The sequence below is a fragment of the Schistocerca nitens genome, chromosome 4 (assembly GCF_023898315.1).
Source record: "Schistocerca nitens isolate TAMUIC-IGC-003100 chromosome 4, iqSchNite1.1, whole genome shotgun sequence".
NCBI lineage: Eukaryota > Metazoa > Arthropoda > Insecta > Orthoptera > Acrididae > Schistocerca > Schistocerca nitens.
The window spans coordinates 946,373,919-946,396,781 of record NC_064617.1 but is presented as its reverse complement, the minus strand read 5'-3'; positions in this window follow the sequence as shown (position 1 = coordinate 946,396,781).

Genomic DNA, 22,863 nt, shown 5'->3' with positions numbered 1-22,863 from the left:
CTCCCCACACCATGATGCCGGGTGTTGGCCCTGTGTGCCTCGGTCGTATGCAGTCCTGATTGTGGCGCTCACCTGCACGGCGCCAAACACGCATACGACCATCATTGGCACCAAGGCAGAAGCGACTCTCATCGCTGAAGACGACACGTCTCCATTCGTCCCTCCATTCACGCCTGCCGCGACACCACTGGAGGCGGGCTGCACGATGTTGGGGCGTGAGCGGAAGACGGCCTAACGGTGTGCGGGACCGTAGCCCAGCTTCATGGAGACGGTTGCGAATGGTCCTCGCCGATACCCCAGGAGCAACAGTGTCCCTAACTTGCTGGGAAGTGGCGGTGCGGTCCCCTACGGCACTGCGTAGGATCCTACGGTCTTGGCGTGCATCCGTGCGTCGCTGCGGTCCGGTCCCAGGTCGACGGGCACGTGCACCTTCCGCCGACCACTGGCGACAACATCGATGTACTGTGGAGACCTCACGCCCCACGTGTTGAGCAATTCGGCGGTACGTCCACCCGGCCTCCCGCATGCCCACTATACGCCCTCGCTCAAAGTCCGTCAACTGCACATACGGTTCACGTCCACGCTGTCGCGGCATGCTACCAGTGTTAAAGACTGCGATGGAGCTCCGTATGCCACGCTAAACTCGCTGACACTGACGGCGGCGGTGCACAAATGTTGCGCAGCTAGCGCCATTCGACGGCCAACACCGCGGTTCCTGGTGTGTCCGCTGTGCCGTGCGTGTGATCATTGTTTGTACAGCCCTCTCGCAGTGTCCGGAGCAAGTATGGTGGGTCTGACACACCGGTGTCAATGTGTTCTTTTTTCCGTTTCCAGGAGTGTAGAACGGGTACGACAGACCTTTGTGCGACGAAGCCATGCCTGTATTGAGACTGTTGGATGTGATTTAGAACAGCTGTTGTAAATGTAGTAGCTTGTGGAAAATGGAGTTCTTGATTGCTGTACCATAGACTTGGGATTTTCGGTCTCTCTGACATCAAGTTTCTTGCGCTGTTACTAGTCCATCAACTAGAGAAATTATATGAGGCTATTGAGGAGTATTCTGCGGGAACATTATATGTCACGATCAATGTTCGGAAGACAAAGATATCTGGTCAGATGAGTAGGATTCGTTATGGATAGGAAGGCAGGGCAGAGAATGTGTTGTTGTGAACGGTTCACTGATAGAATTGTTCTCATCAGGATCATTAGCAAGCCGACGCCGATAACGATAGTTCAGGTATACATGCCAACATCGCAAGCTGAAGATGAGAAACTGTATGAGGTAGGGAAAGTGCATGGGGATACTGAACGAGTAATTCAATATGTAAAGGGAGATGAAAACCTGATAGTCATGGGGGAAATGCGGTTGTAGCGGAAGAAGTAGAAGAACGGATACAGGGGGAAACGGGCTGGGTACTAGGAATGAGAGAGGAGAAAGATTAATTAAGTTTTGTAATAAATTTCAGCCAGTAACAACGAATACTATGTTCAACAATCACAAGAGGAGGAGGTGTACTTGGAAAGGCAGGCAGGCGCTGGAAGATTTCATTTAGATTGCGTCATGGTCAGACAGATATTATAAAATCAGATACCGTGTTGTAAGGCGTACCCAGGAGCAGATATAGACTCAGAACACAATTTAGTAATGATGGAGAGTAGGCTGCAGTTTAAGAGACTAGTCAAGAAGGATCGAACACAAAGAAGTGGGGTGCGCATGGACATCTTTAAAAAGGGCAATCACAGAAGTTGGAAAGAGAAATAGAGGTATAAGGAAGGTAACTGCGAAGAAACTTTTGGTAACAGAAAAAGACTTCAGTTGATCGATAAAAGAAGGAAGCACAAATATTCAGGAACGTTAAGGAATATAGAACCGCAAGCCGCTTATGAATGAAATAAATAGGAAGTGCTGGGAAGCGAAGGCAAAATGGCTGCTTGGAAAATGTGAAGAAATCGAAAAAGAAATTACTATCGGAAAGAGTGACTCAGCATATAGATAAATCAAAGCAGTCTTCGGTGAAACAAAAAGCGAGGGTGATAACATTAAAGTGCAATGAGAAGTCCACTATTAAATGCACAGGAGAGAGCGAACAGGCGGAGATTGTGCACTGAATGCCTCTATCAGTAGGAACACTTGTTTGACGACGAGGTAGAAGAAGAATCAGGAGTCGATTTGGAAGAGGTAGAAGATCCAACATTGGAATAAAATTTGAAAAAGCTTTGGAAGACTTATTATCAAATAAGGCAGAAGGAATAGATAGCATTCCATCAGAATTTTTAAAATCATTAGGGAAACTGGTAACTAAACGACTGTTCACGTTGGTGTGTAGAATGTATAACACTGGCCATAATACCATCAGACTTTCGAGAAAGCATCAGCCACACAATTCGCAAGATTGCATGAGCTGGCAAGTGCGAGAATTATCACACAATCAGCTTAACAACTCCTACTTCTAAGTTGCTGACAAGAAAAATATGCAAAAGAATGGAAAAGAAACTTGGCACCAGGGAGGCAATTCTAGCGTTGCGGTTGATAATGTAAGCAGGGCTAATGGAAGTTCAACACAGTTTCAAGGGATTTGTCGACCTCAAAAAAGCGTTAGATTATATTAAATTGGTGCATGATGTTCGAAATTCTGAGAAAAATAGGGTTAAGCTATGTAGAGAGACGGGTAATGTACAACATACACGAGAGCCAAGAGGGAGTAATAAGAGTAGAAAACCAAGAACGAAGTGCTCGGACTATAAACGGTGTAACATAGGGATGTATTCTTTCGCCTCTCCTGTTCAATCTATACATCGAAGAAGCATTGATGAAAATAAAAGAAACGATCGAGAGTGGAATTAAAATTCAAAATTAGTGGTAAGATCCGCTGATGATATTGCTATCCTCAGTGAAGAGTTATAGGATATGCCGAATGGAATGAATAATCTAATAAGTACAGATTGAGAGTAAATCGAAGAAAGATGAATGAGGTGTAGCTGAAATGGGTACAGTGAGTGATTTAACGTCAGGATTGACGATCACGAAGTAGATGAGGTTAAAGAATTCTACTACCCCCAGGCAGCAAAATAACCAAAGACGCACGGGGCAAGGAGGACATCAAAAGCAGACGAGCACTGGCCAGAAAGTATTACTGGCCAAGAGGAGTCTACTAATATCAAACATAGTTCTGAATCTGAGGAAGAAGTTTCTGAGAATGTACGTTAGGAGCACAGCATTGAATGGGATTGAAACATAAACTGTGGGAAAACTGGAACAGAAGATCAAATGGTTCAAATGGCTCTGAGCACTATGGGACTTAACTTCTGAGGCCATCAATCCCCTAGAACTTAAAACTACTTAAACCTGACTAACCTAAGGACATCATACACATCCATGTCCGAGGCAGGTTCCAAACTGTAGCGCCTAGAACCGCTCGGCCACTCCGGCCGGCCCGGAACAGAAGAGAACTGAAGCATTTGACATGTCGTGCTGCAGAAGCATTTTGAAGATTCTTCGCAGAATCGGCAAGGAAAGGAGCTATGTAGAAAAATCGAAAACAGTGACAAGAAGAATTGACAGGATGACAGGACATCTGTTGAGAAGTCAGGGAATAACTTGAACGGTACTACAGAACTGTAGTGGCAGTTTGACGGAGTCATAAAATAACTGAGGACGTAGGTTGCAAGTGCTACGCTGAGAAGAAAAGGTTGGCACACGCATAAACACAATATTTAAGGATGACAGACAATCTGTAACGTAAAATTCAAACTGGAATCTGAATGTTGCTATACGCAACGAAATTTCCGAAATCTGTGGATAGAAATTTTAAGTCAAGATCACAAAAATTGTTTTACTGAATTCCTGCTCATTGACGAACCATCTTCAGATCAATAAAAGTTATTACTTAATTCAGTGTGTATCACCTACCAGACCTCAGGTCAATAATTTTTATTGATCTGAAGATACCTCGTCAATGAGCTTAAATTTCTTGTGAATAAAGCAATTTTTGCGAACTTGAATTTGGATTTCTTGCCTACAGGTTTTAACATAAAAAATCGCCTTTCTCTCGATTTAACAATGTCAAATGACAACGGAAATATCCATAGATGCGGATAATCGATAGTACTCTTTGGGTTGACAAGTGGGAGGGATAACAGTAATGTCTCACTGAGTTATTTGGAGCGATGGCAATCACACTTTAGACGGTGAGAGTTAGATGGCACGTTTCGTTTTGTGGCATTGGTGGTGGATTTGTGACTCACTGGCCACGGATCTAGACGGAGCTACACGCTGTGTTGACTGATGAGGACACCCCTTGCTACAGGGCGTGAGGAGCGCATTTCTGATGTACAAGTTCCTCTGCATCAGCTAGCAAGTCATTCTACTTCGCTGCATAGTAAATTCATTCCCTTGTGACGTGTTGCGTGAAACTGAATACAGTGATTAGCTCATGGATTGAGCCTCACATCCATCTGAGTGAAGGCATCCGATCAAACGTTCATGATCTGTTCCTCTATTAGAGGTGCCTAGGTCCTCTCAACTGCAAGCAGATCAATTACTTACTTTTGAAGCTTTCTGTCGCGCATTGCCTTCGATCTTGTGAAATACCATGAGTTTCTAGTGGCCTTTCTTTCTGGAACTAAAGACCATGTATATCGATTGTGACTACAGTGACTTCCTTTCCACTTGTACTGATGTTTCATGAGCACAGTTAATGAACACTAAATACTCTGACATTCTCTCGCTGATTATCTTATTAAAACGAAGTGTCGTCTCAGTGTCTCCGTTGCTAGTGGACTTTCGCACTCTTTATGTGGATCACTTGTACCGTTAACTGGCGAGTCTTCCTTACGTGCCAGTTATGTATTGTAAAATGCTGTCAGCTACATGGAGTGAAGCTAAAAGAATCCTCGTCCAGGCGTGAGTGACATTTCCTTAGGTTCCTTCCGTATTCGTCACTCACCACATATCCGTTGTCTACGTAAGCACGTATCCATGGTCTTTGTAAGCATGCAGTAGACGGTGCTATGTGTAGGACCCTACTCAATTGTACATGATTCAATGACAATTCATGAAGCAGACAGCTGTTTAAATGCAAGCGTTAAAAATATTAAACATAAAATTGAATGACGAGTCCAATAATACGCTGTAGCTGTATTTATTCCAGTCGATTATACACCCACACTACAGGTTTCCCATCTTTTAAGTTGCATCTTCTGGTGTTTATAAACGCTATGTCATATGGTGTGAGAACTAGTAACAGAATGGGGTAGAGTAATAGTCGGCATGGCTAGGCAAAGTTCTCAGTCCTTCTCAATTAATACAAAACCATCATCAATTGAATTAAAAAATCATCACCAATGGAGAATTTCATACCTGTGTTAAAATCACGAATTGTCATCACTTTACAGATTAAAATATGTTCTTGTAGGCCTATATCAAGCAACAGACAATGCCCCTCATAGATGTTATCAAATGGTTCAAATGGCTCTGAGCACTATGGGACTCAACTGCTGAGGTCATTAGTCCCCTAGAACTTAGAACTAGTTAAACCTGACTAACCTAAGGACATCACAAACATCCATGCCCGAGGCAGGATTCGAACCTGCGGCCGTAGCGGTCTTGCGGTTCCAGACTGCAGCGCCTTTAACCGCACGGCCACTTCGGCCGGCCATAGATGTTATCCACGGAATTACTGGGCGCAAAAGCCGACCCCCTCATGTGTGTTTGTCACCAACATAACAGCTGACAACATAAGCTACAAGCTTATCGTGTACTGTCGAAGCGTGTACTGTAGCTGCCGTTCGGGTACTGAGACGGTGACGGAAACTGAACTACACTATTTTTGGAAATTCGTGAGAAGTTGCAGTGGGACCAAACTGCTGAGGACATCGGTCCCTAGGCTTACTCACTACTTAATCTAATTTAAATTAACTTACGCTAAGGACAAACACCCGTGTCCGAGGGAGGAGTCGTACCTCCAACGAGAGCTGCGCGAACCGTAGTAGGCGCCTTAGACCGCGTCGCAACTGCACTATTCAACTGTACTTCCCTCTCCAGATATCTTGTACTAGTAGCCGCATAACTCAATCTTTTTAGCACCGGTAATTTTGAGCGTCGTAGGGTAAGTCGATGGGCTGTGTTACTGGTGGCCATGGGCAATCTGTTTGAATAAGGATCAGATCACCTCTCACCAACAGCGGAATTAGTGTGCTTAAATGTTAGACAATGGCTTATATTCTCTTTTGTTTCCTTTTCAGTATATTTCTTTCTAGTAGAAAGTAAGTGAGTGGAAGGAAAAGGTTGACTTGGGTGTAATAAATTTGTATCAATTGCATTTTAATTTTATTACATCCATAAAGCTTATTTAATAACTACATCATTACCGCTGGTTGCACTTAACAAATTGTAACAAGCTGAAAGCAGTAAATAGTAATCTAAACGTCGTGTGACTAGGGTCTCCTGTCGGGTAGACCGTTCGTCGGGTGCAAGTCTTTCGATTTGACGCCAATTCGGCGACTTGCGCGCCGATGGGGATGAAATGATGATGATTAGGACAACAGAATACCCAGTCGTTGAGCAGAGAAAATCTCTAAACCAGCTGGGAATAGAACCCAGGCCCTTAGGACTGACATTCTGTCGTGCTGACCACTCAGCTATTGGGGCGGACAGTAAATAGTAATAAGAAATGGAGGAGAGCTAATCAGATCCGCCTTCCCCAAGCACTCCACTCGCCGCTCTTCGCCTCGGCGACACTACGAGCAGAAACACGAGCCCAAGTCACTGGAGAATCGCGAGATGTCACAATGGTGGAGGGTTCTGCACTTGAATTGAAATGCACTCACCTTAAAGCCTTCAGGATCCGGTTTACGACGAGGTCGTGCACCCTCCTGACCGCAGCCCTTCCATCTGGCAGTCCTTGTGCACCACCAGTGGTCCCAGCGTGATCGCACCCTGCGTGGACCTGGCTCATCCTGAGTCCCCAACCGAACTGCCACACCCACACGCCACCGAAAAACAACCAAGTCGCCCCAAAGGTAGGGCGACAGTCACTACATATCGAGAACCGCCGCTGCTGCCACTAGCAGACAGGCACAGCTTGGGTAACGAGTGGCGCCAGTCATCACGAGAAGAAGACAAACAACCGCAACCATGCCAACTAAACGATACGATCTGGCCTCCAACAGAGGGCGGACACCTACAAATAGCACCAACACGAGCCGCAGCACGGCTCAATCATCACTTCACAATTCAAAACAAGATGTAATTTTAGCAATTACATCGATATATTGCCAGAGGTTTCTTGGGGAATACAAAATGAAAGCTACAATAATTTTAGGAAGAGCACCGTAATAAAACAGTAATCTACAAACCCATAATCGATAAATTCCCCATCATCCATGGGTGGAAAATACTCACGACACGAATTACGTTACACAGATTGAACATTAATGAAACCGACAAACTGCAAGGACGGATTCATAATTGGAAATGGAGGATAAGTGATGCTATGAACATCGTTGCCACGGTAGTTGGCACTGACGAATGAAAGTTTCTCTAACCACGTGCTGTATGTCCCTTGTGGGATGAAGGCTTTGACTGAAACAGCGTGCTGTAAGTGACAGAATGGTACGTTATTCGTGTCGGTAACATAACGAGGTGGTGTTCTCGTACGGCCAGGCAGATGGAAACGGTCGAGAGGCAGCACGGCTATATCAGAACAGATGCTCTCATAGACACCAACCAAATCACATAACATTTCAAGCCCGTTTTGGGCGTTTCTGCGATCGTGTGTTCTCTCAGACAGTTCAGTTCAATTCAGTTCGTTGTTAAGAATTTTAGACCTGTCATCTGGCAACTGTAAGCAGCTCATACATATTTGTTACTCATGGTCACTTAAAATGTTTTATATTATGTATGTAGTAGTAAATCACGTTAACATCGAGCACTGGGAATATTAATGTAGAAATAAAACAGAATGTTTAGAAAATTTTAAAAACTAACATAAAATAAAGGGAATTAACTCAAATTCCGAGTCAATAATTTCCATCTTACATTACTAGATGTAATTACTTTATATTGGAACTCTTCCCTTTGGTCCGTGTTTGCATTTTGAGTCCGCCTTGTTTTTTGCTAGATATGTTGAAACACGTATGTATTCATTACCAGCGATGGCGAGGCATGACAGAATCTCTGACCAGAGAGTTATTTATCGTTACTAGTCTGCGCTTCACCGCGCGAGACGACAGTAGTAGCGAGTAGTGAGTCGGCAGAACAGTAGCGTGTAGTGAGTCGGCAGGAGTAGTAGCACATAGCGAGTCGGCAGGAACACTTGTTATATGTAGCGAGTCGGGAGAGGTAGTAGTCAGTCGACAGTAGTAGCGAGTGGACGATTGTAGTGAGCGGGCGTCGGCATGCGCCGGCGGCGTGCTCTTCTCGCGACTCTGGTCACGGTTCGGGACGATGTATATTGTTATAGAAGGTAATGAAGCAGCATTGCGCAAATCTAATAATGTATGTTAATTGTAATTAATTTGTTCAAAAAATGCCCCAATAATAATTTTTTATAAAGTAACTCTTTTAAAGAAAAACATTCATTTCAATTTAAAGAATATTCTTATGCATTTCCTCCAAGAATCAAAATTAAATATAAGCCAGCATTGCACGAAGCTGTGTAGTAGAAGCTACAATTAAGAGCAGATATAGATGCAGTTTTTTTTATTGAGGTAACAGTTTTTTTGCTTTTTTTATTCTGAATACAGGGCCGAAGGTCAGCGCTGCTGCCCTTATAAAATTTATCAGGTTTAATTATTTCTGTTCAGATGTTACATTCAGTTCATGATTCATTATTTAATTAATATTATTGTGGGTTTATGATCAATCATCATTCTTTAATTTTGTAAGGAAGTTAACATTCTGGCAAATTTTTATTATCATTGACTTTTTACTATTTCTGCAGGGAGGTTATACTTGGCTCCATTTCCATTTATTATTATTATTTACTATTTCTGCTGGGAGGTTACAATGTTACTGACAGCCTCGGAAGAACTCGAGGTTTGCCGACTACCTACAACTACATCTGCTTCTAAACCTATTGACACTACACTATTCTACATCATCCACACAACTTTGTGCGTGCCTCGGCAATCCTCGAGTCTACGCATGCTCGTGTGGGTGGCCACAGAACTTTTCTTTTCTCTTTATTTTCTTTGTCTTTTTTTCTTCTTTGTATATACATATGTATATGAGGTTTCTATTAATTGAATATATGCGTCTCTATCATTACCTATAACTGAAGAAACGCTTCTTGTGACCTGTTGACATTATTTTGACACTCAGAGGATCCACTTTGTAACACGCCCGTGGTGTACTAATGGGGGTGGGTTACCTTTAAACTGTTTTCACTTCTGTACAGTGCGCCCTGTCCACTCCACGTACAGTCTTAGACAATAAAACTGACCGCCGGCCAGCCGCCACAGAGACTAAGTCCGAGTCATTCACTTAAGGTGGCCAATAAAACTGACCGCCCCTGACAACTCTAAGTCCGGCCATATGCACAATCTGGCAACACTGTAAGATGCGGAAGTGTTAGGAGGAAGTATTGTCTACTTCCGAGACGTTGTCGGACTATGTGAGCCCGTGGTCTAGTGGCAAGCGTCGTGCGTTCTAAGCTTAAAGTCGCCTGTTCGCGTCCAACAGTTTTTTTTTTTCCCCCACAGTCGGTCTAAAGTTATGAGTCTGACTGAACATCAAAGATAAACAGTCTGCCGCCGGCAGTGCTGCGAGGCGGTCGCGCGCCAGAGCGCTGCGGGCGAGGCGCGCACGGTGTGTTTGTGTTTACTTCGGCCGCTGTAAGTGCCGTTTTCCCTTCTAGACCACCATGGCGCACAACTATCGGAAGAAGACATTACGTTTCAACTTTTGTTCCGACTTCGCCCGACCCAAGGCCCTAGAGGTAGAACGATTTATACGCGATGAAGTTAAGATACCACCAACGGATCTCATTGGTATCCACTTGTCCATAGTTAGCAGTACCATCTACGTCAAAATGATCAACGATGCGGCGTGCGACAAGGTGCTTCAAGAGGCAAAACGTGGACTGCGCTTCTGTCATTCCGACGGCAACGTCGGACCCGTTACCGTCGATCACGCAGGTCTCGGCACACGGACGATAAGGATCTTCGAACTGCCGTTCGAACTACCTGCAGACGTCGTCATCGAGGCGCTCCGTCCCTATGGCAACGTTCTGGAACATGTTGCCGAACGATGGGTACAATTTCAAACCTATCCCGTTTTAAACGGTGTTAGACAGGTCCACATCGAGTTGCAGAAACACGTTCCTTCCTATCTACGTATCGGAGGCTGCCGTGCCATTATAATGTACGACGGCCAACCTCGGACCTGTTCCGGTTGCGGGAAAGAAGGTCACCTACGGTCTGACTGCATTCAACGACGTGTCGCGCAGCTCCCGTTGTCGGAAGCGTCCGTCACACCCACGATGACCGCCCTACCGGTCACTTACGCAGCGGCTCTTACCACGTCTATAGTTTCGTCCAGTCCGTCGCCCGGTCCTTCCGATCGGCACGTCCCACCGTCCCAGTCACCTATGGACGGTGCAGACGTCCCACCTGACAACCTTGCCGCCGAACAGGCTCCCGCACCGGAAGCTGAGGAGAACAGTACCTCTTCACAACACCTGTTTGACAATTTCACTGTCCCCACCGACGCCTTCGAACCAGGTCGACGCTCCTCCTTGCCGTCGTCCGACACTGAGGAACACGTGCGCAAACAACGCTCGCCACGTAGACGCAAACGCCGTCGCCGTTCACCCACGGGCTCTCAAAGCGTCGCCACCCGCGACGACGACGACACCCAGCCAGCCGACATTTCCACACAGAGGTCGGCGGACAACTTTCAAGATGAACAAGACGTTTCGCAGGACGGGACCACCATGGAGGTCGCCACGCACAATGTAACGATCGGTGCGCAGGTTGAGACGCCTGTCTCCCCGCCGACGACTACAGATCTCTCTCACCACGACGCCATTCCCATGGACATTGGACAGACCCACGGCACAGGAACATGGGCCGACGACGTTGAGGAAGATACGCCCCCTCCTCCGGATGAGTTGCCTCCGCCGGACAAGGCTGCCTGTTAACATCAAAAGCGAGGCATTGCAGCTGATGGGACGGGACTTCCTGTCGGTGCCCTCCCCTTGGTGATGGTAGATGCGCGTCCACCACCACTGAAACAAACGTACCGGTTTGCCACACTGAACATCAACATGATCGGCACTGCACCCAAGCTGCAACTCCTATGTGACATGCTTCGGGCCTCTGACGTCGACGTCGCCCTTCTTCAGGAAGTACGCGTTGCCACCCTACCACCAGTCTACGGCTACGACCCATACACTTCCACATGTGATCAATCAGGGCGTGGAGTGGCTTTCTACATACGCGAAGGAATCCCACTGAAGGACACGACAATCCTTCCCTGTGGAAGAGGCATGGCTGTTACCATCTTCGACACGCGCGTCATCAATATCTACGCTCCGTCTGGCTCCACGAACCGTCGGCAGCGGTCCACCTTCTTCGGACATGACGTGGCGCCCCTGTTTTCTGGACGCTATGATCGCCTTATCATGGGAGGCGATTTTAACTGTGTTCTCCATCCGCAGGACCAAGTGCCTGGTTATTCGCCATGCCCGGCGCTGCTCACCTTAATCGAAGATTTTCATCTAGTGGACGTTTGGGAGAAAATTCATGGCAATACCCCCGGTTTTACGCATTATACAGCACATTCTGCGAGCAGACTGGACCGGTTTTATGTCTCTGCCCACCTTGGCAATGAAGTCGCCCAAGCTGAACGTTGGCCCCTTGCATTTTCGGACCACTGCGCCGTCATTTGCTCCCTGGCTCTGCCACCTCAGTCAGTGTGGCGCGGCAGAGGTTACTGGAAGCTTAATACCTCCCTCCTTAATGATCCACACTGCCGACGATGTATTGCCACTACATGGGCGTCTTGCGAAAGACGCCTTCCGCAGTACACATCCACGTTCCATTGGTGGCTCAAATGTGCCAAACCTGCGATCAGAAAGGCCTTCATACAATGTGGCAAGGAAGCAGCAGCATGGCATCGAGACACCACAAATTTTCACTACGCCGTCCTCCGTGAGCTCGATGCGCTCCCTCCATCACCTGACACCCATAGGGAACGACAGCGTACTAAAGCTCGTCTCCTCTCTCTTCAACGTGCACGACTGCATGGTGTCGTGGTGCGTTCCCGACGACAAGACCTCCTCCACGACGAAACCCCATCCACAATCCATGCCGCATCCGACCATAGTCGTCGACGTCGACTTTTTGTCCCCAACATCACGACCTCCGATGGTGTTCGCCACACAACACAGGCGGCAGTGGTGTCTGCCTTTGCTGAACATTATCGCCAATTTTATGATGATGAACCGATGACGACGCCCATTCCTGATGACCTCCGTCCTTCCCCTGATCGGACCCTCACCGTAGCGGAGTCAACGTCCATGATGTCTGCAATCACCGCAGAAGAGGTGGTAGATGCGATCAACAAAGGGGCCAAGAACAAATCACCCGGACCAGATGGTCTCCCAGTGGAGTTTTACCGGGCGTTCACCACGTTAATGCTTCCTCGCTGGACGGAAATGAATCAGGAACTCTTTACTCCGTCCTTCCCAATTCCACCTGAATTCGTCACTGGCATTCTTCTACCTGTGCCTAAACCGAAGGGAGGGTCTCATGTCTCTGCATATCGCCCCCTTACACTACTGAATGCAGACTATAAAATCTATGCACGGCTCTTAGCAGCGCGCTTACGCACCGTCTTACCTACGGTCCTTTCACCTGAGCAGACTGCACGTGGTTGTGGGGCCACCTTACAAACAGCCCTAGGAGAATGCCGTGACCTGATTGCACTGGCGTCGGTTTGTCGCCTTCGTGCAGCACTGGTATCCGTCGATTTCACGAGTGCCTTTGATCGCGTTCGACACCCATTCCTCCTCATGGTGGCGACACGTATGGGGTTCCCATTGCCTTTTGTCGATGCCATTGGCCGGTTACTGCTTCCCGCGGTCTCGATGGTACAAGTCAATGGGAGGCTTGTAGGACCGATTCCTATACGCCGCTCTGTGCGTCAAGGATGCCCTATGTCTACTTTATTATATGCCATTGCACTTGAGCCCCTCATCACTGGACTTACCTCTAGACTGCAGGGCCTCACTTTGCGTGACTACACCTTTCGCTGTAGGGCTTATGCGGACGATCTCCTCTTTCTCACCCGCTCCTCCACGGAACTCAGTGACGCCATCCAATGGATCCACCAGTATGGACGTCTTTCTGGTAGCATTCTTAACGTCCGTAAATCGACTATGATGCACATTGGGCGCGGCCTCCCGGCTATGGTGCCGACCCCACTCCCAGTCGGTGCCACCCTTCGTTACTTGGGTATCGAATTTACGAGCTCCACACACCGCACAGTGGCCCTGGCTTACCGGCGGCTTTTGCAGTCGATTCGGCACCATGTCCGCGTTCAAGTGCACCGTAACTTAAACCTACTCCAACGTGTGTCCTATGTCAACATGTATGTCGCCCCTAAACTGGTACACGTCGCCCAGATCCTCCCAATGCCGTTACTCCTTGGCCGCCGCATCCAATCAGCCTTTGGATATTTCGTGTCAGCAGGGCCACTTTTCAAAGTCCGCTACAACACTCTAAAACTGCCTCCTGCAAAAGGTGGCCTCGGACTCGTCAACGTGCGGGCACGATCTTCTGCACTCTTTGTCCACACTCTGTTGCGGCACTGGCAGGGGCCGGTCCCGTCCTTAACACGCAGTCTCTTAGATATCCTCCGACCGGCTTCTCTCGATCCACCGATCAATGTGGCACCTATTTCTCCATTATTGTACCACGTCGCCAATTGTTTCATAGAACTCAGCTACGTTCGGGCCGATCTTCCAGTCACCCGTCCTCACCGTACAAAAGATTATTATCGTTTGTTTATGCTGCCCAACCCTTGCGACCCCATGGTGCTACAGCATCCTGACATTAACTGGCGCACGGTTTGGCGGTGTGTGCATGCACCCTTTTTACCATCGTCTGTGTCTGCACTCTGGTATGTTTTAGTCTATGGCAAATTCCCGACTAATAGCCGACTTTATCGCATAGGACTGGCCACCTCCCCACTCTGCCCTGACTGTCAGCTCGAAGACACCGACGAGCACCGTCTTACGTGCCCCCTGAAACAAAACGTACGGCTCCTCATCCAACGAATCGTGGGCTTTTACCTACGTGCCCCGCCAACGACGGTAACCCCGGATTTCCTGTTGTTGCCCCAGACATTTCACTACCCTCTTGCTAAGCACCATACCCTAATCTGGTTTCGAGGACAGGCTTTAGAATACCTCTTTCAGAGTGGTCCGCATACAGTCCTTGACTTCTGGTACAAAGTTGTGACCGCGCATAGCACCCTCACCCGAAAACCATCTTACCGACAAACTTTTGCCGGTTTTCTCCGCAGCGTCTTCCTTGACCCCCCTCAAAGTTGGGGTGTACCATGCCTACCTGTCACATGATGCAACACCCTTATCCACGTTCTCATGCATCGACCAAAAACAAAAACAAACTTAAAAAAAATGGAAGAAGACGGAATATGTTATATTTTGATGTATTTAATGGTTTTCATTTTAATATTTTTTTGTTTAACTAACAGTCATTTGTATATGTTTCAATGGTACCTTGAAGACCTCTTGCATAGTAAATATATATGTACTTTTAGTTTGTTCACTAAAAATTATAAAAAAAAATAGGAAAACAGGATATGTTATATTTTGTTGTGTTTACTGTTATTCTAATAATTTGTTTACCTAACACTCATTTGTATATGTTTAACTGGTACCTTGAAGAACTTTTGCTTTGTGTATATATATATGTACTCTACGTTTATTCAATAAAGATGAAAAAAAGGGTGGATAGAGCGTCTGCCATGTAAGCATGAGATCCCAGGTTCGAGTCCCGGTCGCGGCACACGTTTTCAACTGACACCGTTGAAAAAAAAAAAATGTGGCAAGCGTCGTGCGTTCTAAGCTTAGAGTCGCCTGTTCGCGTCCAACAGTTTTTTTTTCTCCCCACAGTCGGTCTAAAGTTATGAGTCTGACTGAACATCAAAGCTGATAGCTGCTGTCGCAAGACTGCACGAAGTAGCCATTAACGAAAGAACCCAAAAATTAAGCTATTATCAAAAAAGTGTCAGCTGGAAGAAAAAGGAATTCCAAGAAAAGCAAAGCTTAACATTCTACCCACCAGCAATAACAAGTATTCCAGAAAAAATTCCGCAGGACAGCTCGTGGCTGCGTCGCGATCATAACAGCTTACGCTCGAGCGTTTCCTCGCGCTGCAGTGGCTACCGGCCACCGGCCAGGCGCCACCCGCCGCCTGAAATCCGGCACCGCTCAGGTGAACGCGGCGCGACGCTGTCAGTGTATGTATCAACTGTCATTTTCGAATTTGAAGTTCTAGTTATCATCTTGCAGTTAAGCATTGGATTTTGCATACTTCAGAATCATGAACTACAGTTAAGCATTGTAAAATTGAGTCGCAAGTGGAAATAGGTGTAACATCTGCAACACAACGTTTACTTTTGGTATAACAGAGGGGTGAATGCAGAGGAGGCAGCTAGAAAGATTTGAATTGTGTGTGGAGCGAGTGCTTTTGGGAAAAATACGCCAGAAAAAGATATTCTTGTTTCAACAAAGATCGTTCTGGCATCAATGATTTTCCACATTAAGCAAGTCTCGACTACTGATATATGTGATAGATTACCATTTTACCATCATGCGACATTTGCATTCAACAGGCAAAGTTCAGAAGTCTGGTGTACGAGTACTACATGCTCTAATTCGAAACAACAAAAATCAACGGAGTGACTATTATTGAACGTCATCAGGTCGCTCATTGAGCATTCGTATGCAGTACTGTAACTGGTGACGTGTTATGATGCCTTTATCATTAACTTCCTAAGAAGAAATGAATGGCTGAGCCCCTCCAAAAGACAAACTCGAGCAAAGAGTAGTGTGAACATAATACTTTACATCTGATAGCTCCAAAAGTGAGTTTTGGGCTACGAATTCTACCAAAACACAGCTGGAATTTGTTGCCAACAACTGAGACACCTTTCGGTCTCAGCGTAAGAAAATCGAGCAACACAACTACATCACATGTTCTACTGCATGATAACGCACTTCTTGACTTGAGAAACAAAACTATCCAGGAGATTGAAATTAAAGTCGTCTCTCAGGCACTTGTATTGATAGAGAAGTCCTCTCTCAAGCACTTGTCCCTCTCGTCATATATTCGTTAAGTTTTACCTTTCCCGCTCTTGATCGATCAACCGTCGACGCAATTCATTTCTAGACGAAAATACTCTTAAAACTACTCTGGTATAATTATATCGTTGAAACCAGTAGCCGGCCGAAGTGGCCGTGCGGTTAAAGGCGCTGCAGTCTGGAACCGCAAGACCGCTACGGTCGCAGGTTCGAATCCTGCCTCGGGCATGGATGTTTGTGATGTCCTTAGGTTAGTTAGGTTTAACTAGTTCTAAGTTCTAGGGGACTAATAACCTCAGCAGTTGAGTCCCATAGTGCTCAGAGCCATTTGAACCATTTTTTGAAACCAGTAGGTTTCTACTGGCGTAGAATTTGTAAACAACTTTAGCATTGTCAGATCGTTTTAGATATCGTGAAAGAAAATTCTTTTGCTGATTAATTTCTCATTGATGATTACTGTTGCGTTTAGTAAACTATCGGAAAATCCAATTAAAATATTCACTGTACTAATACAAAATAAATTCAGCTTACTACAGAAACATCACGACGGCAGACTATCTTAATAAAGCATTAAGTATCTGTGAGACGATTGAGCGTATTTTAACACGAATTAGTAGGACATTACCGACTTTTGACTTCGAAAAGATCCGTATTTACTTCATTTCCTGTATCATCCGCTATTATTATGAAAAGTGGCATTTCATAGATATAATTATGTATTCACAACAACAAAAAATATGTCGTCATTATGAATTTGGCAGTACCGTAAGGTTTTCGCTCTGACACTAAGGGTTACTGAAAGTAGCAAGGCGCGTTGTCTTACGATTCCCTTATTGCGTTTGTATCTGCCTGCTTGTAGCTCTGCTACAAAAGAATTAAAAATCTGGCTTTCAGCGAGTCTCGAAAGGCGAACGAAAGCAGCTTGCACCTGGTAGCCAAACATGTTTCTTGGGAACAGGCTACTTCCTAAGTGGGAAGACATTCTTTTGTGGTTGAATTGTTGGAAAATGTCAGTCAGACGTGTGCTGTTGGTCTAAGCGTTTCGGTGTGTTGAATTTGTACCAATGATTTTTCTACAGGTTTTTTCTGTCCCAAATAGAGAGTTGAAGCCTCCCATTAGTATTTTCACGTCATCTTGGTAAATTTTGCTCATAGTATTTTCGAGTGTGTTCCACAATTTTTCGACATTTTCGGTGTTTTCATTATTTTCGATGTTGGTGGGGGCATGTGCATTTATGAGTGTATATTTTTTATAGGGGCTCTGAATGAGCATAGTCATAACTCGATTGTTGATGGGTGTGATTTCTTCGACAGAGTTGTTGATAGATCTGTGTTCGAGAAATGCAATGCCGAGGATTGGTGCGAGTTTCGCTACCTTTTGTTGTATTTTGAAGATGCCATGGTTTCCGTAATGCAAGTTTTAATTGTCAATTAATCGTGGTTCTTGAAGAGCAAGGATGAGAATTTTTTGGCGGACGATATCTTTTGTGAGATTATTTAGTTTTCTTGTTTGGATCAATGTATCGATGTTTAGTTTTCAAATGAATGTTTTCTGCTTGTAGGGAAATTTACCAGAGATCTTCGATATTCTCTGCCGTGCTAACCTGGACTCCCCAGAGTGCGAAAATCCAACTGCCGCCTATCGGTGGCCAGGTTGTGTACCACCTGGGATAAAGTTACCTTTGCTTGCATAGTTCATGTTTTCTTGTGTTTCATTGGTTTGGCCTGGGTGATACCAGGACCGGACAGGACCAGAGGGTGTTGAAGCCTTTGGAAGCAAATATTTTCAGCCAAGCTCATTGAGCTAACAGACGGTGACCAGAGTAGCGGTGATTTTCACTCAGATGTGTCTGGATTTTGGGTTCAACGGATTGAGTAGCCGTTCAGGATTGTGTTAGTATTTGGTTCACCACAAGTATTTGATTTCCACGGTACCATCCATATGGGGGAGGGTTTCCCCTATCGGCCATACGGGATTTTTATTATTATTATTATTGTCATTATGTCATCAGCAAATCCGATATGGTGTATCTTCCCTCCACTGAAATAGATGTGTGTTGTTCGATTCAGTATTTCCGTCACATAAACATGGTTTATAATTACGTTACATTGCTGCTAGTAGACATATTTCTCACTTTTTCTTAGACAGTTGCTAGCTGTTACCCCATCATAGGAATTTATGTGCGCAGCATTGTTGCAATACAGACGTTCAAATTACCCGATTTCTGTAATTTCATTTCGATACAAGATCGTCCTAATCGGATTCAGCCAGTCAGTCTTAATGTGGCTATCCGACTACGACGCTCATCATATGATAGACTGGGTGAACCACATTCTTAATCGGACTGTTGAATCCAGATCACTTATCTATGACAGGGAATGAATTCTTAAACACTGTGCTTATTACAAATACGTTATTTAAATATAAATATATGAACTAACGACATAACAATGTATTTACAGGAGCAGAGACCCATCCATCATAGTAGAGCAGTGCGAGATTGGTTTCAGGGCCAAGAGAGGATAAAGCTGTTGCCGTTTGTTCCACGATCACCGAGCATCAACCAGATAGAGAATATGTGGGCAGAGGTAACAAGGTCATTGCCATGTGTCCCTACAAATGCAAGCGACCTTTGGACGAATATAGAAAACGTATGGTGGGAAGTAAACCATCACGCTACACTGTCGACGACTTAATGAAATCAATTCCCCTACGCCCTCGAGAAATCTTACGTAATGATCGTGGGTGGGTTGGTTACTAAAAGTATACTCGTCCACAAAGCCCATGTGGACAGTTATCTGATAATCGGTCAAGCTTTGCTTTGTCGCAGCCCTTTAGCATACATCAAGTCCATTTACTTTCAGTCCCCTCCTTACAATTCTTGCAGTGCAAGGTAATTGAAAAATCTCATCCACTCGACGCCAACTGACGAACTGACTGGTGTTCAACACACAGTAGTTATCACCCTCACAGGAATCAATGACTGTGTGTGTGTTTGTGTGTGTGTGTGTGTGTGTTTTCGTGTTAACGCACGATGTGAATCAATACTATTAACATTAGAGAGACAACCAACAATAAATATTGCATCAAATATGACTGTAAAGTATTTTAATGCGATGGGAAGTTAAAAACTGAATTTCCACCCAACCCACGTCCTGCGTATTACGTTAAGTAAGATGTATTAACTCCATAGTATCGTTAGCAGAGACAGTGCGCTCTTGTTGTCGAGGCTCGCGACAAGTGCAGCGATTAGCAGTGCCCAATGCCGCCGCGATTTGTTTATGTTGGCTGAGCGTGGACACTGCAGCAGACGCTTCGCCCTAAACAGAAAGAAATCACCTTGGCTCTGACTCCAGTGAGCGGATATCACTGCCTGCGTGTTCTTATAGTAACCAACGTGAGACTCTACTCACAGGTGCCATGGAGCAATTGCAACGGGTATCATGTCATTAGTCATCAGAATATTAACCAGTGATGAAACGTCCACTCTATTTGAATCCCAAGACAATAGGAACCTTGTCACAAAGGAATGTGAGGTGATATCAAAACTTATCCAACATACAAAAATTAACTGCAGGGCTTTCATGTTTGCAGTAATAGCACACAAGGAAATATTATGTCTTGGAAGCGTATATTTCATTTCCTCTTCTCATATTAACGCCCTTGTTTTAATATGAAGTGAGAAAATAAACACGAAAAACTAAAGTTCCTGAGAAGCATATAAGTCATTTCCTCGTCTCATATCACAACTTTTGTTTTAGTATGAAGTAAAAAAATAAACAGTTTAGAGTTCTGAAGCATAATATGACACCAGATTCTTATCGTAGGCGCTATCGGAAACGCCAAAAGCAGGGAGCTGTCCATTCTTTCGTCCAACAGTCTGTTTCCTTTCATGTATTTATTCCTCCCGCTAGGAGATTATTATTTAAGGACTTGTGGGCATCAAGTTCTTCAGCAGAACAAGCCTCATGTTATTATGCTAATTACCGTATGGAAAAAATGCAACAAAGACGAGTTCCGCTAGAGCAGTGAGGTTATTTGCACATGTCTGTATTCAGCAATGACTGCCAGCTGCCACAACACTTCACAGAATCCTTGCGGCAGGCAACACAACTGTGCGTGCACTTCAGACTTCATTCAGTGAGACGTCAGGAGATGGATGAAAACGTCAAATTAACGTCGCTTTCCGAGTCGTATTCAATCCAGAATGAGGTGTTATTAAGGTAGTTGGGTGATCTAGCAATTCCACTTTTATGATTCCCATATGAGTATTTCGATAGCCAAAAGAACCCGTTAGTGTGAAACTATCGGGAACTGCATTATATCAAACTGCAAGAACTTCAGACAATACGTGGACTCTACTCTTCGCTGGGTGACCTATTACTGATATTTAGCATTCTCTCCGTCCTAGTCAAATGGTTCAAATGGTTCTGAGCACTATTGGACTTAACATCTGTGGTCATCAGTCCCCTAGAACTTAGAACTACTTAAACCTAAGTAACCTAAGGACATCACACACATCCATGCCCGAGTCAGGATTCGAACCTGCGACCGTAGCAGTCGCGCGGTTCCGGACTGAGCGCCTAGAACCGCTAGACCACCGCGGCCGGCCACGTGCTAGTCGTAATGCAAATGGAACTTCAGAGGCGCTTTCCGCTATTCTTGACAAACATCAGTAACCTGTAATCACTGAGAGTCACAACTGCGTGATGATAATGGTTCAGGTTGTCAGTAGTTGTGGTGGTGTTACGTTGTCAAACTGCTTACAGTAACGTTAATGGTGGCGCACATACTTTAGCGCTGACTACCTACTTAAGTAAAGATAGTGTTGTGGCGTCGTCGCTTGTCTTTATTTGGCCTCAGCTTGAGTAATCCGATTTAACGAACATGGTACTCCAATCGCGGGCTCCTAATAAAGTATGACTGCAGAGATTATCGTGCGGATATTACATTAATTCTGCAATGAAATGCTTAACAAATCTTACCCTCAGATATGCAGCTGGAATGACTAATTACACAGGTACTCCATGTTGCACTAAGTGATCAGTTCGCTGCAATCCTGCTTGTACTGTTCGTAAATACTCGTATACTTCAGAAATGGTTCTAATGGCTCTGAGCACTATGGGACTTAACTTCTGAGGTTATCAGTCCGCTAGAACTTAGAACTACTTAAACCTAACTAGCCTAAGGACCTCAGACACACCATGTCCGAGACAGGACTCGAACCTGCGACCGTAGCGGTCGCGCGGTTCCAGACTGTAGCGCCCAGAACCGCACGGCCACTCCGGCCGGCTTGCCATATGAACCATTTGAACTATTTAACACAAAATGACATTAAAAATTTAAGTTATTCACGAGCAGCTAGTTGAGAATATGTATGAACATTAAATGACACGACGAACCGTCTTGTTCTGCATATGGATTCAAACCCAGCTCATGCAGACTAAGCAAAGATTTCGTGACTGACGGAAACTAACAGTCATTCCTGATTAGGCATACAGAGAGTGATATACCTCGATTTTAGACAGTATCAGTTAGCAAATATCAACTTTAAATTGCATAACGCAAACATTTTTAACAGACGTGAATTCCTACCCAGCATCTATTGTCCCTGTTAACGAACTACGAGAGATGTTAAATATTGCTTCTTCACAAGTAACTTACTTGAAATGCCGTGAGGTAAAGCTGTGTGTTGGACACGGATTCGAACCCGGAACCTAATCGGATTGCTATCGAAGCACAGTCAAATGTGACATATCGGAATTTCGCGGCAGTAGCTAGATGTTTTAACTGAAATGACGAGACGAAACATTAATTTTTTCCTTCCCAGGACTCCAACCCGGCACCTATCGCTGTTATATTCTAGAAAAAACGAACGTTAAATATGGGTTTGTTGCACCAGCAGTGACATGTGAGCATGTTTGAACTGAAATAATATGACGAAGAGTTCAGCGCTCACTGGGAATAGAGCCCCACACATATCGTTGTTGACTACATACAAAGAGACGTCAGCTACCGAATTTTGCTCCACCAGCTGCTCAGAATAGCATCTTGAACTTACAGTCATCTCGCAAATAGTTCTGTGTCTCACTGGGAGTTAAAAACGTCAGATATCGTTAGTGTTGACAGCGAATGAAAATACATTAAAAATCGAAATTATTATCCACCAACAGATAGGTGTTCTCATGCTAGAGCTTGATAATACATAATTAAATCTTTAGTGCCGGGCCAGGATTCGATCCCATTCACGCGTAATATGTGAAGGTGTTGAGGAATCTGCAGTTTTGAACAAACAACAAATTGTAGCCGAGCTGTATTGCCACGAAGGGACCAAATTCCGCGTTAAGGGCGGTCTGAGTTGCATTCCCAGTTCAGAACCAATTTTATCGACATACAGAAGCTCAAATAAAAGATGGAATAAGTGTCCTGTGACCATACATAGCGTTTGTGTCGTCACTTGAAATAAATAACTAGTATAAGAAAGGTTACTGGTGATAGAGTTTCTACATGTCGCCACTCCAGACTTTA